The sequence below is a fragment of the Macaca mulatta genome, chromosome 17 (genome assembly GCF_049350105.2).
Source record: "Macaca mulatta isolate MMU2019108-1 chromosome 17, T2T-MMU8v2.0, whole genome shotgun sequence".
In the NCBI taxonomy this organism is placed as follows: Eukaryota; Metazoa; Chordata; class Mammalia; order Primates; family Cercopithecidae; genus Macaca; species Macaca mulatta.
The window spans coordinates 68,946,786-68,962,304 of record NC_133422.1 but is presented as its reverse complement, the minus strand read 5'-3'; positions in this window follow the sequence as shown (position 1 = coordinate 68,962,304).

The window sequence follows — 15,519 nt, the reverse complement described above, 5'->3', positions numbered from 1 at the left end:
ACTTAGCACCGTGGTTTTCTTCCACATCTTTAAAAAGAAAAGTTCCTTGGCTGGGCGCCGTGGCTCACACCTGTAATCCCAGCACTTCGGGAGGCCCAGGAGGGCGGATCACTTGAGGTCAGGAGTTCAAGACCAGCCTGGCCAATATGGCAAAACCACGTCTCTAGTAAAAATACAGAAGTTAACCAGCCATGGTAGCAGGTACCTATAATCCCAGCTCCTCGGGAGGCTGAGGCAGGAGAATTTCTTGAACCCGGGAGGCGGAGGTTGCAGTGAGCCGAGATCGCACCACAGCACTCCAGCCTGGGTGACAGAGTGAAACTCTGTCTCAAAAAAAAAAGAAGTTCCTTAAAAGAAAGAACTTTCAGTCTGATTCTAAGAGGTACCTGTGTGTGCTGTTTCTGGCTCTGTGGTAACAATTTGAGAGGTAGCAGGAAATAGTGTGATAGTGGGAAAAAGTGAATAAACACTATGCCAGAATAATTCATTTTCATGGAAAATCTGTGTATTCCAAGAATTTAAAAAATTATTTGGAGAAGTCCATAGATTTTACTAGACTGTCCAAAATGTCCATAGCATGAAAATAACTTCTACTTGTGCCTCCTCTTTAATGTAAGACATCCAAGTGCAGATCATAGCTCTGCCATTGAATTGGCAATCTTTACCCATTTTATAAAATATGTACGTCAAACTATTGATATATAAAGTAACAAAACTGATTTCTCACGCCACATACAAAAACCCATTTCATTACCTCATAATCACATCTCACACTATGTGAAACCAAAGCATAATAAACATGCATAAATCATATTACAGAGCCTCTACAACTTACACATTCATAATATCTTTCTTACAGATCTAATGGGTATTTGTAAATTTCAGGAAAGTAATTTTTAAATGTAAAACCAATGGCTGCAGTCATATTTAAAAGGGAAGCTCAGGTATCCTAGACTAGTTAAAATTATTAGTTCTACTTTAAGACTTTAACAAACTGTGGCTTTTTATACTCAATGTAGTTTGCAAAAGGAATTGAACTGGAATAACCAGTTAGAGATAGTATTTTTTAACATAAACTCACAGACTGTTTGGGTTGCTTACATTATAGATCTAGTATTAGTAAGTTGTTACTATTTTCTATTTTTTTAAGTTAATAGTGAAGGCACTCCTCTTGAGTGATTCTTCTGCTGTCTGGGAAAGCACAAATTCCCAAAGAGCTCGTCAGTTCGCTGCCTTTTGTTTACAAGGCCTAGTTACAATAAGTTTGAATGTGACTGTTGAGGTATGAGCCATAAACCTAAAAGCCACTGATACCTGGTCAACATAGGTAATTTGAAGTAAAAGGAGAAAATCTCATTCATTCACAATTTCTCTCAAAAACGGGAATGATGGAATTTTTAAAAAGGGAATTTAAATCATTCTGTTTTTAAGACAGAGCTAGTGAAGGTAAATATATATATATGTGTGTGTGTATATATATATATAGAGAGAGAGAGAGAGAGAAATAAAAGGTAAATTGTATAGCTTATATTTACCAAATGCCTCCCCCTGAAATTGGCCTGTCTGATGCTCTAAGAAATTTTGTTTCAAGGGTGCTACGGAACGACTCATTTGTGTGAGTCCGGGGCTCTGTACTTTCTAACTTGTCTTCTAAGTAGGTCCATATGCTAGAGCTGTGCAGCCACGCAACACTGATTTCTTCAGGGAGATGTCAGGAAAAATCTGAGACCATTTACTTCCTCGTCACAAGAGACCTGAAACCCTGGTGCAGAAGCACGCGGCTCTCATTAACCTAGGAGACAGACATTGAACACTGAGATGCAAGAGAGAAAATGAGCTCCTTCTAGGATTACATCAGAATGCATTGATGCTAGTTGGTTAAATATAAGTGAAAGAAAATAAATATAACTCAACAAAATAAAAAGATTTTTCAGGGCTTTGGGCATTTATATTCTTATGATGCTAAGAGTGGTCAAGAAGGAAAATCCTATCTTGTGATAAAGCAACAATAAAGAAACCTCAGATGTGGCTTAGCCAGATAGGAAATGATAAATCAGCCACCTGCTTGCCACAGATGCCAAGCTCTTTGAATTTTCCTGCTAATTCAGAAACAGAATATACTGCTTGTCACATGCTTCACATAAAATCCTTTGAAAGGGGAATTCATTAGAGAGAGAGTTCACAATATAATGAAGCAGACATTTATTGCTAAAATGATTGCTGACCTGGCTTTTTAGTTATTTTGGTTCACATTAAGATACTCCTAGCTTCTGGCTTCAAAAGCATATTGAGTGTAAAGCAATGTGTAGCAGTGCCCTGTGCTTCCAGAGGTCACTGACAGAGTAACTGCAGGTCCCAAGAACACATCTGGGAATCCAAACATAAGTGGAAAAAAAGGTCTTTGAACAGAGTGGAAAACAGTTGTCACAAAGCTCAGATACTGTCTTCTGAAGGAGAGGAAAGAGTTGATATGGCCATTGAAACATTGAATCCCAGCACTCTTTAGTGATAAATTGTCAGTAGCCTGGGTTACTTCCATCAGGAAAATGTAAATAATAATATCTACTTTATAAAGTCTCTCTGAAAATTTAATAGATGATGCATATAAACATCTACCTGAAACATAAAAGACACTTAAATGGTAGCTATTATAATTATTATTTTGAAGACTGTAAGAAACTCTTTCATTCCTTCCTTCAAATGATAAAGCATTAATTGAAGAAACAGATTAGAAACCAAGAGGATATTCACTGCATAAAAAATAATAGCTGAAAGAAATTTAGTAGCCAGAAGAACAATCAGGGTACAGTGTTCAGAAATCAATCCCATTCTTGGCAAAGCCTTCATTCATCACCACCCCTTAAATTATAGCACAGAATTAATGATAACAGTTAAACATCTAAGGAAGATCAGCATTAGTGTAAGTTGTACAAGAAGGCAAGGGAAATATGCAGTATTTTCTTCAACAAATTTTATAAAGATTTTTCAATTAAATAAAACCTCTTGCTTCTTCAAGATATAAACTCCAAATGTAAACTCTACTAAGATATCGTTTTTTTCACCTATTAGATTTGCAAAGATCAAAAGTTTGGTGCACTGTTGTCAGGGAAGCTTAAAGAGACATTTTAATATATTGTTGGTGGGAGTGCATCTTGGTAATTTGATAATATCTGTGAAATTACTAATGTACATACTTTTGACTCGGTAAGTCTACCTCAGTAATGCATACTAAAAATATACTCTCAAGCATGTGAATTGATGTAACAAGGTTACTCTCTGTGATAATCTTTGCAATAGCAAAATATTAGAAAAAATTACTCAATATTGTAGTAGTTAAATAATGTTTTACATTCAATGGAATACCTTGCACATGTTAAGAAAAAAATGTGGACATCCTTTAAGGACTAGTCGAAAACAATTTCTGATAACTTGTTAAGATGAAAAAAGATGTGAAAAGAGTGTATAATGTTTATGGATGAATAGATAAAATAAATATGTATATAAGTGAAATATCTCTGGAAAGATACACCAGAAATTAGCAACACTGGTTGAACTGAGGGGTTGGAGAATGAGGTGAAAGGCAGATCTTTCACTCTTTCGTACCTCTTGAATTTTGAACCATGTGAATATATTACCTATTCCGAAAGCAAAACAATCTTCCTCTTCCCACAGTTAACAGAAGGAACAAGGCCTAGAAATGGAAGACTGATCATGGGGGCTGTTAAATGGGGACAGTCCCACATACAAAGTCCTATATATGAGTTAAGCTCGGTGCCATCTATAGAAAAGGAAGCATCGCTGTGGACTCACCTCCATGAGGAAGAATGTGTGCCAGATATAGACGTTCTTTGGGAAGGAAAGCTATTGATCTGCAATGTGTTTTTCTTGTCCTGTTGTCTTACAAAGCCAGAAGAAAAACTGATTTTTCAGTTTTTCTTGTGAGTCTACCATTGTCTACAATTCCTTTATATAGTGCAAATAGATTATGGAAGAAGGTTAGCAAATATTTTTTCCAAAATGTGTTCACTGAAACAATTGTTCCACAAAAAGTTCCACGGGAAAGATAATTCTGTGATCAAATAGGTTTATGAAACTCTGAGTGTCATTTTGCATATTTGCATAATCATGAGGTACAGGAGCACTTCCAAATTTATTTAAGCAGGAAAATCACTTCTTGGGTTTTTGTTTTTTATTTTTTGTTTTTGAGACAGGTTCTTGTGGTCTCAAGAACCCCCAGGCTGGAATGCAGTGGTTCAATGTCGACTCACTGCAACCTCCACCTCCCAGGTTCAAGCAATTCTCATGTTTCAGCCTCCCACGTGGCTGGGATTACAGGCACGCACCACCACACCCAGCTAATTTTTTGTATTTTTAGTGAAGACGGGGTTTCGCCGTGTTGGCCAGGCTGGTCTTGAACTCCTGGCCTCAAGTGATCCACCTGCCTCAGCCTTCCAAAGTGCTGGGATTACAGGTGTGAGCCACCACGCCTGACCCACTTTTTGTTTTTAAGCTGAATACCTATTGACAGCCCATGAAAAATAATATTTAAAATGTTGGTTTAGAGGAAGTAGCCCTGTTAACTTTACCAGGTCTTACCATCATGTTTTGCCAGGCACAATAATTGAGCCACAATTTAATAAATATATTTCTTAAAAGAAGCAATAACATATTTCAATTATATTTTCAATTTAGTAAAGATAAGGGACTTAGAACCGTCAACCTTCCGTCAACTAATTTGATGATCGACTTCGCATATTTTCAGAAAAGTATTATGATATCAAAGGAATAAATTCTAATTTAAATTTTCTATTGTACAGCCTGGTTGACATAATTTGGATCTATTTTATTCACTGGTACATCCTCAACACCTAGAACAGTGTCTGGGTATAGTAGGTAGTCGATAAATATTTATTAGATTACTAAATTATGGCATGGATAGAATACACTAATTCAAATACTTAATAGTACAAAACTTATCTAAGCATCAGGTACACAAAACACCACAACTATACTAAACCTACTTTTTTCCTGTTATTTTTATTATTCTAAATAGACTCCCCAGCCTTATACTACCTCAAAGGAACAGCACGTTCCTTTGTAATAAGCATGTTCTATATAATAAGAACAAATGTCTTTATTATGTAGACATTTGTTAAAAAGAAATCATTGCAATTGAGTAAGGCCTGGTCATTGAAAGTCACACATTACATTTAGTGAGCAATGTTAAATAACTCTATTTTCTTCCGGCTACGCCCTGATCTGCAGCAACTTTCAGCACCTTGGGGCTGGCCTGGCTTGGGTTTGTCAGTGTCTAAAACCATGAAATGTGTCAGAGTTTGGATCATGCCAAAGTTAGACAGTGCCCAAACAGCTTAGCATATCACTGTCAAATGCCAGAATGAAGGCTTGCTGAGTCATCCTGGTATCCTTCAGGGAGCAGGAAAATGTTATACAATCTCTCTGGCCCCCAGTCATCCCTGGGGCAAATCAAACTTGGGCAAATTAATTAAGTCATACGTTCATTCAGTCATTCGTTAAATATTTACTTACTGTCTACTATGTTCCCAATGGAATGCTGGGTATTAAATCACTCCATATAAGCTCCCTAATAACAACAAAATTTAGTGAGTGATTACTATATACCGAGAATTGTACAAGAACGTTACATGATATCTCATTCGACCTCACAGAAACCTTCTAGGATAGCTACTCTGGTTATTCCCGATTACAAACGAGGACACTCGGGCACACATGGGGGCTGCCACTTGTCTGTGGCCACACAGCTAGTGAGGGATGGCAAGGTTAGTTAACCGGTGAGCCTGCAATAGTTTTTTCTTTTTTTTTTTTCTTTTTTGTTTTGAGACAGGGTCTCCCTCTGTCACCCAGGCTGGAGTGCAGTGGCGTGATCACTGCTCATTGCAGTCCTGATCATCTGGGCTCGAGTGATCTTCTCACCTCTGCCTCCCAAGTATTCGGGACTACCAGCGCATGCCACCATGCCCAGCTAATTTTGTTATTTTTTGTAGAGATGGGGTTTCGCAGTGTTGCCCAGGCTATAGTCTGCAATCTTAACCACTGAGCAATAATGGACCCTGTCATTCCTAGAAGGAAGCGTATGAATCAATATTTTTACACAAGGGGAGCTAAAATTTGTTGCGCACCTTCTATGTGCAGACCCTGTGTTTTATATTTTTGTATAATATCTCATTTAATAAAATTATAAAATGAAACAGTAGACAACGGGAATTAAGAGCACTAGACTTGTTAGCTAAACTCCAGAGTTAAATCCCAGCTCTTGCACATACTGTCTATGTCCTTGAGAAAATGTTTTTTTCACCTCCCATGCCTCAGTTTCCTCATCTGTAAAAGGGGAAAGTATATGCAATATAGAGTCTATCAGTTAATTGTATAAACAAAACACCTAGTCATGACTGGCACATAGCAAGCACTACATGGCTTAACTATTTTTTTAAATGTAGGTAAAATATAGTTTTAAAACACAACAAAAGGAATTTTTTTTTCAATCATGGAGGAAAATGGAAGGGTTGGAGGAAAGCTAAAGTCTCACACAACACCTTGGGATGTTATACAGCTGCTGTCCTCAGCTTCCAATATCACTGAGATGATGTGTCTCTAAACCTTAAGATACTTTTGGTCTCTATCAAATACACCCTCCAGCATCACCCCTTTGAGAATTTCCAGCCATTTGTAAACAAGCTGTTGAAAGTTCCTGGGCTACTGCTTGGTCTTTTGGGGAGGACTCTGACTCAGGCCTTTCTCATGCAATCTACCACCTGAACACTGGACTTTGGTGAGGTCTTCACGGCCTCATATAAATGCCCAGGAAGGTCAAGGTGGTTAAGTAAGAAGAATTGAGCCTACTAAATTTTAAGTGAAACACATTACAATTGCCATAAGCTAAAATGAGAATACACCAGGAAGAGAAGATGTTGCTAATATCAAAGTATTATAGTTTCCTATATATCTCGTAAGGAAAAAAAAAAAAAATCTTTTAGACAAGATGATCCTTAGGATTGTATTTCTGAGTTATTTGTTGTGTTCTTTTCTGGAAAAGCCTGGTAATTGGTATATGATCATGCATTTAAAGACTACATTATCATCTGGTGTGTATAAAACCCTCAGTACTCTATTCCATTAATCAATAGTCATAGCCAAAAACATAACAATTCCAGCTCATCACTGTTCTGATTAAAGAATTCCAAGTGACCTACTGCAAAGTTAAGAAGTCTTGGCCAGTCGCAGTGGCTCACGCCTGTGATCCCCACACTTTGGGAGGCCGAGGTGGGCAGATCACTTGAGGTCAGGAGTTCGAGACCAGCCTGGCCAACATGGTGAAACCCTGTCTCTATTAAAAATACAAAATCAGCCAGGCATGCTGGCATGTGCCTGCAATCCCAGCTACCTGGGAGGCTGAGTCAGGAGAATTGCTTGAACCTGGGAGGTGGAGGTTGCAGTGAGCCGAGATCACGCCATTGCATTCCAGCCTGGGTGAAGAAGCGAGACTCCATCTCAAAAAAAAAAAAAAAAAAAAAAAAAAAAAAGAGAATTCTTACCAAAGTCATTAATCTGGCCAATGTTGACACCATTCTGGGCTGAAGGTTCTGGGAGTGTTACTTGACCCTGGTCAAGTAACAGAATTCTATTCTGTGCAACAGCCTGAATTTCTTTGGCCTTAAAATACATTAAGCCTGGAGACTCACAATGCATAGTAACCTCTCAATGAAATTGAAATTGCACTCCAAATTCTTGATGGAGTTGGAAAAAAATATTGGTGACCGACTGAAATAGTTACTGATGAACGAGTTACCGTGTATGGCAGCCTCACTCCATCCTTAGCCTCCTCTGTTGTTTCGGAGGCCTCTATGATTTCTAAAGTTTATTGCTAAAATTTCCGAGACTGTGTAAGACTATCTGGGGATAGAGAGAAGGATATAAATAAGGAATTTTTAAGTATATTATTAATTGAACAGGAAAAATATTTATTGTGTTATAGTTTATTTCTCAACACAGCTTAAAGAAAATATTGGCATACATATGAACAATTGGGTACCTCAACTCCATCTTGCTGGACCTAGACTAGAATAGATAAAGATAATATTACAGAGTAGATATGTTCCCAGTGAGTAGGGCCATATTTGTCTATCCTACCAGTACCTGATTTAAAGAGGCACATAATTTTTATGATGGTGAAGTATTTGCATCAAATCACTGTGTAAAAATCAGTGCCAACCTTGTACTTCAATAGTAAAATGTCCTATCTGCAGAACATTTATTGAAGTAACAAGTTATACTTTTAGGCAAATGCTGCAACTTTTCTATATAAAACTTTTCGGATTGCAAAGTTAAATATTTTTTAAATAAAATCGATAAAAATATTTCTATATATAGTTTGGCCTACTGGCTAACAGAATTCTGTTGGTTATTGTGTTACTGAGTGTTGTGTGCCTCAGCTCCAGCAAATTGCTGCAACCTTCTGTGAATGCAACCCGTATAGCCTACTGTAGATTGCACTGAGCTTGCATACATAATTATAAAGTTTTCCATAATTATGGTTTATCCAAGCATACTTTTGAAGATTTTATAATGGAGAAAATATTTGCTGGAGAAAATTCTCATCAAAACATGATTTGTAAGAATGTTGGTTACACAGTTATTTCTCAATGCATAATACTGTGTTCCATAAATACATGTTAAAGATTGCAGCATCCTTGGGAGTTGGTCAAGTGGAAACATTATATTCAATGTTTTTTCAGTCTGGAAAAACTAAAGCCTTTCCTGGTCTACTATATTGAGTTGGTCACACACATTTCTAGCTCTCACAGAAGTTTGTCATCCCTAGAGGTTTGTGAGCTCCAGGCAGACTGAGATTATAAGTATATTTTAATGATCTTCTGAAATAATATTGATTAAAGTGTTTTGGCAGAAAGCTCCTAAAGCATAATATAAGAATACAAATCTGTCAGCAATACCACTGCAAATATTTTGGTGTTTAAAAACCTTTTATGCTTATAATTTAGTGACTTTCAAAGATTTTTGTACATCTGAGTCACTTGGGGATCAGGTGAAGTATAGATTCTGATTCAGGAGGTCTGAGACTGGGCCTGAGATTCTGTATTTTCATCAAGTTCCCTGGTGGTGCTGAGGCTGATGGTCAGTGGATCACACCTTGAACAGCAAGGACTGTTTTTACATCTGCCACCATAACTTTATTAGAATACAATATAAATGCTCTTAAAATCTTTTTCTTTTCATGTTTTTTGTTTTTTATTTTTTGTTTTTTTGAGACAGGGTCTCACTCTATCACCCAGGTTGAAGTGCAGTGGTGTGATCTTGGCTGACTGGTAACCTGTGTCCCCCAGGCTCAAGCAATCCTCCCATGTAAGTTTCCTGAGTAGCTTGGACTACAGGCATGCACCACCATGCCCAGCTCATTTTTGCATTTTTTTTGTAGAGACGGGGTTTTCCTATATTGGCCAGACTGGTCCCTAACTCCTGGACTCAAGAAATTCACCCACCTTGGCCTCCCAAAGTGCTGGGATTAAAGGAGTGAGCCACCTGCACCCAGCCTCTGATAATCTTTGAGAGTTTTTCTAAATATATGGATTTTTTTTATTTTTACAAAATTATCCCGAAGCAGGGAATTGGTATATAATTTGGTAGTCATGATGATGTTTTCATAACCAGAAAAAAAAATTATTTGTGATTTTGGCAAGACCATCGAAGTTTTTTCTGGGTGTTGGTCAAAGGAGACTGATGATGAGTCATATGGCTGATGAAGATGGTAGCATTTAGAAAGGAGAAATACTTTTCTCAGCTCTGTCAGTGATATGAGGGCACCACTGAAGACTGAGAGACCCGGAGAGAGGGGCTTAGATAGATGCAAATCCCTGACAAGTCATAGCCGAGTCCTACATTCATGTGGCTTTTGAGCACTTGACCTGGTCATTTGCATTGTGTCTGGTTTCTCTTGTAGAGTACAAACTTTCTGAAGACATGAACCATATGTCTTATTCATCTTTGTATCCCCAGCACCAAGCAAAGAGTAGGTACATAGTAGACACTCAATTAATCAATGCTATTCAATAAATTCATGTCAAGGAAATATGGCTATAGTAGGCACAAAAGGATACAGAAACTGAAGTTAAAAGTCTATTGTACACTTGAGGCTTGAGTTAAAAATGGTTTGGTCAGGGCAGCATTTTCCAAAGTGCTTTCCAAGAAATACTAGTCTCACATGATGTTCCTGGAAAAAGAGTTAATAGTCACAGCAGTTTGAGAAATACTGCATTCAGGGTCCCCTATACATGCCCCTAAGGAAGTGTGTCACATGTACTAAAGTGTTATATTCCTATTGCTTCATGAGGAAAAATATGCTAAAGTATTTAACCAAGCATTTCCCAAACTTGTCTGACATTTTCCCGTTCTTCATGCTCCTGCATATAATGTCTGTTAATGTTTTGTGGAAGCAATGGTCTGGTTTCTATAAGGAAATATATCAATTATTCCAATATTTGAGTATGCCAAGAACATTTTTCTCCCTATGGATTTCTTGACCAGCAAAAATAGGATTGCTCTTCTTTCTTCTGCACACTGTGCAAGCAGTTGGAGGGAATTCCTGGGTTCCCTCTGCAGCTGGTAAAGACAGAGGGGCTACTAATTCCAGCCATTTCTCCCTTCACCTCTGTAGAGGTAACAGAAAGGGAAGTAAATCCTGGGACCTCCCCTAGTAAACACTGTGGCCTGAGGCAGACCGTCATATATGTGGTGTTTGCAGGCTGTTTGAACTGATTTAAACCTAGTGTTACAATGCTGCAACCAGTTTGTCCTCTAATTCTCTGATAACCATAGACAGAGAAAAAAAAAAATCACCCTTGGACAGAAGTAACTCTAGCCTTACACATGTAAATCTCTAAAACAGACTCTTTGTCAAGGATGCCTAAAGTAGAAACTAATAAAGGAAAAGGAAGTTGTTCCCAATTTGTTTATTTGCTCCTTCCTAATGCAGTGAATTGAGATTATACTTTTCAAATATAGATAAAAGCAGGAAGAATAGTATTTAAAAATTTGCACTCATCACTCAGCTTGAACAATTTTAACACTTGTCAATTTGTTTTCATTTATACCCTCCCACACTTTGTTTGTTTTCTAAACTACTTTAAAGCAAACTCCAAACAGTATGCCATTTCAACTGTGAATTTTTTGCTATGTATCCCTAACTGATAAGACGTATCTATAGCGTACTATATATGTGTGTTAGGCATATATATATGTACACATACACACACAAACTCACACACACCATACCACAAATATTCTATGCCATTATCAAACCTAACAGAATTAATAATTCCTTAATATCATCTAATACCGAATTCATATTCAAAATTCCAAGATTATTTCAAAGATACATATACAGTATATACGGTCAAATCAAATCAAGATCCAAACAAGGCCCTCATACGTTGTGTTATCTCTTATGTCCCAATGTCCCATTTTCCTTTTTTTTTTTTTTTTTTTGAGACAGATTCTCACTCTGCTGTCACCCAGGCTGGAGTGCAGTGGTGCGATCTTGGCTCACTGCAACCTCTGCCTCCTGGGTTCAAGTGATTTTTCCTGCCTCAGCCTCCCAAGTAGCTGAGACTATAGGCATGCTCTACCATGCCTGCCTAATTTTTTTTATTTTTTATTTATTTTTTTAGTAGAGAAAGAGTTTCACCCTATTGGCCAGGCTGGTCTCCTCCTGACCTCAGGTGATCTGCCTGCCTCTGCCTCCCAAAGTGTTAGGATTATAGGCGTGAGTCACTACATCCAGCCTCATTTTCAATTTTCAGGCAATTTTTCTTTTCTTTTCACTTTTGTCAATATTTTCTACTGTTTTTTCTTTTATGCTAAGTGTATTTTTAAGGTATTTTTCAGCCGGGTGCAGTGGCTCACGCCTGTAATCCCAACATTCTGGGAGGCCGAGGCTGGCAGATCACGAGGTCATCAGGAGTTCGAGACCAGCCTGGCCAGCATGGTGAGACCCCATCTCTACTAAAAATACAAAAAATTAGCCGAGCATGGTGGCACATGCCTGTAATCCCAGCTACTCGGGAGGCTGAGGCAGGAGAATTGCTTGAACCTGGGAGGTGGAGGTTGCAGTGAGCCAAGATTGCTCCATTGCACTCCAGCCTGGGCAACAGAGCAAGACTCTGTCTTAAAAAAAAAAAAAAACACAGAGATATTTTTCAGGAATAATTCTAATATAATCAAATGACCTGAAGCAATCAGATTGGTAAATCACCTTTTAAAATTTGAGCAGACTACATACAAAATTAAATGTACTTAATATTTCATCCTTTAGGTTGTGAATGTCATTTATTTATCCTCAGCTATTTTTTTATGGGGAAGAAAGCAACTGATTAGCTCAGGAAGCATAATTTCTGATTAATATTTACATTTAAATTTTTTATATTTATAATTTATTATTCCTATACCTAAGGCAGGAGTCCAAACCTGATCTACTAATTCCTAGGCACAGCAATACCCATTCTCAATAAAATAAATGAGTCAAAACCTAAGTGTGCTGAGTTGGTACATTCTTCTTAAAGATTTGCCTCTATCCATCTAGATTTCTGAATTGCTGTCAGGTCATTAGAGTTTAGAAGACATCACCCGTGTGTGTTTCATATTACATATGCCATGATTGTGAAGAACCTGATAAAACATAATCTGATGATTTTCAGAAGCAGGATCTGGCTTTCTTAAGAGTTTTACTGGTTAACCAATCCCATTTTAGGAAAGCTAAATGCTAAATGGGTCACTTCATTGGCAAAGACAGTAATTTCTGAGCCTTTATTTAGAAGAAATGAGAAAAGAAAGATAAATTGTGAGGAGAATTAGTAACACAATCTTTCAATGGCAAGTATTTCAATTGATTAACTGTCAGACCAAGCATTTCCCCAAATTCAGCGAACCAACTCAATCTGTCTTTTGAAATACTTTTTTCAATTTGTTAAGGTTTTTTGTCCAATCAAGAACACTAAACACCTACTATTAGTTTAGGTTTTATTTGCATGTTGGACTTATTTTCCATAGAGAAATCGATGCATTGCATGATAGCTCCACAACCCAGTTAATCAAAACTCTTAAAACAGCCAAGCAATGTGCCAGAAGGCCTTAAATAGGCACACAAATGATAAGTGAAGATGTCTTTATCATTATCTCCAAGATTTGTTACAAATATGATATTTCTTCATGCTCTGAACTTTAGATAGAGTAGCTCTCCTGTAAGCTATTTCTTCCCAAAACAGGTAAGAAACTTTTTCCTCCTTTTAAGTACAAGTTAGTTATGTAATCATTCACAGTTACCAGATGCCGATTGGGGGACTCTTTGGAAAGGACAGGTTGTTGTACCTCTGCAATTTCATTTCTTAGGACATATTAAAGCAATTTAGAGTTAAAATCTCCATTCATTCATAGAAACAAGAGGGATAAAGCTGTCAGTTTTCTAGCCACCTGGAGTACACCATTCTGCAGTGTTGATTCTGATAAAGTGGCCTTAGTTTCATAAGCCACTGAAAAACTAGAATTTAACAAGCTGGCAGAAGAACCGTGGCATCAATATGTCTTAAAATGGAGGTCAGGGAGAAGTTAAATTACTGAGCAAATGGGTAAAAATCTTTTCCCTAACATACAGCCTAATTTTTCAGTACATCTCCAGGCAAGATTGTACAGCTCCTTTCATTTAAATCATTTTGTTTCTACATTTTGCTTAATACTAAAAGGAGGATGGTAAGATGTAACACTGACATTCAAAAAGGCAGTAATATATAGGTAAGAGCATCTTCCTGATGCAATACTATTGTCCGAGAAGCAATCATCTCTCCCGCAGGACAGACACAACCAATCATGTTGAACATACACATTAGTCACCTCATGGTTTTATTCATCCCTGCTAATAGGCATATCTCTCAACCCCCGCAGCTGTAATGACTCCTGTCCATATAGGCTTTCACTACACACAGGGAGCTTTCTTGCTTCTCTCTCTTTTATAACCAAAGGCCTGTGGTCATGAAGTCCAAAGCCTTTGGCAGGAGGAGCCTGAGCAGTAGGTCTGATGGTCCAGGCTGGCAGCCTATATTTGGACCATGCACAAAGGAAGGAAAGACCAAAGGCCTAGCAATGTTTACAGCATACGGACACAGTAGACACAAGAAATACTTATTGACCGCCAACTGACTGCATATAGTGTCTATAACTCTTTTCTTTTAAGATAAGGCAGAGGTTACAATTTTAAAAGGTAAAAAGAAACTGGATAACTAACTGTAACAGATTATAAATTGTTAGTAAAACTGGGGGTGAGGCAAAAATGGAATTCCAGTATTTCCAGTGGGTTACTAGTGAAAGAAGGTATTGTAAGAAGGCTCTGGGGCTGGGGATGGTCAAATGGAAGAACTCCCTCTGACAAAGGGATGTCCTAGGCTCAGTGTCAGCCTATAGATTGGGGTCCATAAAGAAGCAGGCAAATTGTGTCTCCAAGAACTAAGGAGATGAACTATTCATAAATGAAAAGAAACATGTTTTAGAGAGATTATCTTTTTTTCAAGACATCCTCATTCAATGTCTTGAAATTTAATGTCAACTTAAACCCTCTGTTTCTGAAAGCACCACAAAGAAGCACATGGAACTCCTCTGGTGTTTCTAAGACAGAGACTGTCAAAAGCACTAGGATACAGTATTGATACAGTATTACAGAGTCACCTCTCTTTTCTATAATGCTATGGCAGACCCTACTAATTGCCTGCTTATATTTGTTCTGAACTTTTTCCCTTAAAGAGAACCATTTTAAAAAGAACCCATTTTTTAAGGCAATGCGTGTAAACAAACAAACAAACAAAAAACACTTGTTTTCTAGTCACTTTTGCATCAGGAGACAACGTGATGAAGCAGTAGCCTAGTGAGTGGAGCTCTTGGGAGCTTGTCAACACCACACAAGGAAGATGGAATCAGCCAGTGTACATCCTTCGCCCTTCAGGCCTCCCCTTTGTCCTTTGTGGAATATGCACCCCACACAGGCTGATGACCATAAGGCGAAACCATACATTTAAAAAATGGCAGAGCTGAAAACTAGAAGGAACTGACTCCTTGGTGACACTGTAGAATGCTATACCAGACATGGACCACCTGACTCCAGATTTTTGTATGTGAGAAAATGCAACCCCTAATGCATTCAAGCCTAGACTTGAGCGGTTTCTGTTGCTCGCAAACACAATGCTTAAGTGTATTGCATTTATTACTGTAATGTATTATATATATTAGCTCCTTAACATTTGATGATGTAAAATCCTCTGGAGTAGGAATTGTTATTAAAAGACCAAAAGGAATTACCTAGCATGAAATGTTTTTCGTAGTTTGAATTTTTCTCTCCCACTTAAACCACAAATCCACTGCTTTCCTCCTCCAAGTCTTTCTGGCCTCTCTTCTCCATCTTCACCACTGTGGCTTTCCCTCACCTGA